The sequence below is a fragment of the Pseudophryne corroboree genome, chromosome 6, assembly GCF_028390025.1.
Source record: "Pseudophryne corroboree isolate aPseCor3 chromosome 6, aPseCor3.hap2, whole genome shotgun sequence".
Lineage (NCBI taxonomy): Eukaryota > Metazoa > Chordata > Amphibia > Anura > Myobatrachidae > Pseudophryne > Pseudophryne corroboree.
The window spans coordinates 107696074-107700330 of NC_086449.1; positions in this window are offsets into that span (position 1 = coordinate 107696074).

Below are 4257 nucleotides of genomic sequence, written 5' to 3' on the forward strand. Positions count from 1 at the left end.
CTTCTTAGGCTACTGGACACCATTAGCTCCAGAGGGAGTCGGAACACAGGTCTCACCCTGGGGTTCGTCCCGGAGCCGTGCCGCCGACCCCCCTTACAGATGCCGAAGTTGAAGAGATCCAGAGGTCCAGAAACAGGCGGCAGAAGACTTTCAGTCTTCATAAGGTAGCGCACAGCACTGCAGCTGTGCGCCATTGTTGTCAGCACACTTCACCAACAGTCACCAACTGTCACTGAGGGTGCAGGGCGCTGGGGGGTGCGCCCTGGGCAGCAATGTATAATACCTTTTTATGGCTAAAATACATCACATATAGCCCTTGAGGCTATATGGATGTATTTAACCCCTGCCAGATCTCACAAACTCCGGGAGAAGAGCCCGCCGAAAAGGGGGCGGGGCCTATTCTCCTCAGCACACGGCGCTGCTGTGAGGAAGGCTCCCAGGCTCTCCCCTGCACTGCACTACAGAAACAGGGTTAAAACAGAGAGGGGGGGCACTTATTTGGCGATATTACATATATAAAAATGCTATAAGGGAAAACACTTGTATAAGGGGTTGTCCCTGTATAATTATAGCGTTTTTGGTGTGTGCTGGCAAACTCTCCCTCTGTCTCCCCAAAGGGCTAGTGGGGTCCTGTCCTCTGTCAGAGCATTCCCTGTGTGTGTGCTGTGTGTCGGTACGTGTGTGTCGACATGTAGGAGGACGATGTTGGTGAGGAGGCGGAGCAAATTGCCTGTATTGGTGATGTCACTCTCTAGGGAGTCGACACTGGAATGGATGGCTTATTTAGGAATTACGTGATAATGTCAACACGCTGCAAGGTCGGTTGACGACATGAGACGGCCGGCAAACAAATTAGTACCTGTCCAGGCGTCTCAGACACCGTCAGGGGCTTGTAAAAACGCCCATTTACCTCAGTCGGTCAACACAGACACGGACACTGACTCCAGTGTCGACGGTGAAGAAACAAACGTATTTTCCTTTAGGGCCACACGTTTCATGTTAAGGGCAATGAAGGAGGTGTTACATATTTCTGATACTACAAGTACCACAAATAAGGGTATTATGTAGGGTGTGAATAAACTACTTGTAGTTTTTCCTGAATCAGATAAATTAAATGAAGTGTGTGATGATACGTGGGTTTCCTCCGATAGAAAATTATTGGCGGTATACCCTTTCCCGCCAGAAGTTAGGGCGAGTTGGGAAACACACCTTAGGGTGAATAAGGCGCTCACACGCTTATAAAAACAAGTGGCGTTACCGTCTCCAGATACGGCAGCCCTCAAGGAGCCAGCTGATAGGAAGCTGAAAAATATCCTAAAAGTATATACACATATACTGGTGTTATACTACGACCAGCAATCGCCTCAGCCTGGATGTGCAGCGCTGAGGGGGCTTGGTCGGATTTCCTGACTGAAAATATTGATACCCTTGACAGGGACAAGATTTTATTGACTATAGAGCATTTTAAGGATGCATTTCTATATATGCGAGATGCGCAGAGGGATATTTGCATTCTGACATCAAGAGTAAATGTGATGTCCATATCTGCCAGACGACAGTGGTCAGGTGATGCAGATTCCAGACGGCACATGGAAGTATTGCCGTATAAAGGGGCGGTCCATCGGACCTGGTGGCCATGGCAACAGCTGAAAAATCCACCTTTTGTTACCCCAAGTCACATCTCAGCAGAAAAGGACACAGTCTTTTCAGTCTCAGTCCTTTCGTCCCCATAAGGGCAGGCGGGCAAAAGGGCCAGTCATATCTGCCCAGGGGTAGAGGAAAGGGAAGAAGACTGCAGCAGGCAGCCCATTCCCAGGAACAGAAGCCCTCCACAGCTTCTGCCAAGTCCGCAGCATGACGCTGGGGCCGTACAAGCGGACTCAGGTGCGGTAGGGGGTCATCTCAAGAGTTTCAGCACGCAGTGGGCTCACTCACAAGTGGACTCCTGGATCCTACACGTAGTATCCCAGGTGTACATTGGAAATTCGAGACGTCTCCCCCTCACAAGTTCCTGAAGTCTGCTTTACCAACGTCTCCCTCCGACAGGGAGGCAGTATTGGGAACAATTCACAGGCTGTATTCCCAGCAGGTGATAATCAAAGTACCCCTTCTACAACAAGGGAAGGGGTATTATTCCACACTATATTGTGGTACTGAAGCCAGACGGCTAGGTGAGATCTGAAATATTTGAACACTTACATACAAGCGTTCAAATCAAGATGGAGTCACTCAGAGCAGTGATAGCGAACCAGGAAGAAGGGGACGATATGGTGTCACTGGATATCAGGGACGCTTACCTACATGTCCAAATTTGCCCTTCTCACCAAGGGTACCTCAGGTTCGTGGTACAGAACTGTCACTATCAGTTCAGACGCTGCCGTTTGGATTGGGTCTTTACCAAGGTAATGGCCGAAATGATGATTCTTCTTAAAAGAAATATGGACGCTTTCCTGATAAGGGCAAGGTCCAGAGAACAGTTGGAGGTCGGAGTAGCACTATCTTAAGTAGTTCTACGACAGCACGAGTGGATTCTAAATATTCCAAAATCGCAGTTTTTTCCGACGACACGTCTACTGTTCCTAGGGATGATTCTGGACACAGTCCAGAAAAGGATGTTTTCTCCCGGAGAAGAAAGCCAGGGAGTTATCCGAGCTAGTCAGGAACCTCCTAAAACCAGGAAAAGTATCAGTGCATCATTGCACAAGGATCCTGTGAAAAATGGTGGTTTCTTACAAAGCGATCCCATTCGGTAGATTTCACGCAAGAACCTTTACGTGGGATCTGCTGGAAAAATGGTCCGGATCGCATCTTCAGATGCATAAGCGGATAACCCTGTCTCCAAGGACAAGGGTGTTTCTTCTGCGGTGGCTGCAGAGTGCTCATCTATGAAAGGGCCGCAGATTCGGCATTCAGGACTGGGTCCTGGTGACCACGGATGCCAGCCTGAGTGGCTGGGGAGCAGTCACACAAGGAAAAAAATTCCAGAGAGTGTGATCGAGTCTGGAGACTTCTCTCCACATAAATATACTGGAGCTAAGGGCAATTTACAATGCTCTAAGCTTAGCAAGACCTCTGCTTCAAGGTCAGCCGGTATTGATCCAGTGGGACAACATCACGGCAGTCGCCCACGTAAACAGACAGGGCGGCACAAGAAGCAGGAGGGAAATGGCAGAAACTGCAAGGATTCTTCGCTGGGCGAAAAATCATGTGATAACACTCTCAGCAGTGTTCATTCCGGGAGTGGAAAACTGGGAAGCAGACTTCCTCAGCAGGCATGACCTCCACCCGGGAGAGTGGGGACTTCATCGGGAAGTCTTCCACATGATTGTAAACCGTTGTGAAAAACCAAAGGTGGACATGATGGCGTCCCGCCTGAACAAAAAACTAGATATTGCGCCAGGTCAAGGGACCCTCAGGCAATAGCGGTGGACGCTCTGGTAACACTGTGGATGTACCAGTCAGAGTATGTGTTCCCTCCTATGCCTCCCATACAAAAAGTACTGAGAATCATAAGAGGGAGATGAGTAAGAATGATACTCGTGGTTCCGGATTGGCCAAGAAGGACTTGGTACCCGAAACTTCAAGAGATGTTCACGGAAGACCCGTGGCCTCTACCTTTAAGAAAGGACCTGCTCCAGCAGGGGCCTTGTCTGTTCCAAGACTTACCGCGGCCGCGTTTGACGGCATGGCGGTTGAACGCCGGATCCTGAAAGGGCATTCCAGATGAAGTCATCCCTACCCTGGTCGAAGACAGGAAGGATGTAACCGCAAAACATTTTCACCGCATTTGGCGAAGATATGTTGCGTGGTGTGAGGCCAAGAAGGCCCCTACAGAGGAATTCCAACTGGGTCGTTTCCTACATTTCCTGAAAACAGGACTGTCTATGGGCCTAAAATTAGGGTCCATTAAGGTTCAAATTTCGGCCCTGTCGAATTTCTTCCAGAAAGAACTGGCTTTAGTCCCTGACGTTCAAATGTTTGTAAAAGGGGTACTGCATATACAGCCTCCTTTTGTGCCCCAGTGGCACCTTGGGATCTCAATGTTGTTTTGAGTTTCCTAAAGTCACATTGGTTTGAACCACTCACCACTGTGGACTTAAAATATCTCACATGGAAGGTGATGATGCTATTAGCCCTGGCTTCAGCCAGGCGTGTGTCAGAATTGGCGGCTTCATCATATATAAAGCCCTTACTTAATTTTTCATTCTGACAGGGCAGAATTGAGGACTCGTCCTCAATTTCTCCTTAAGGTGTTTT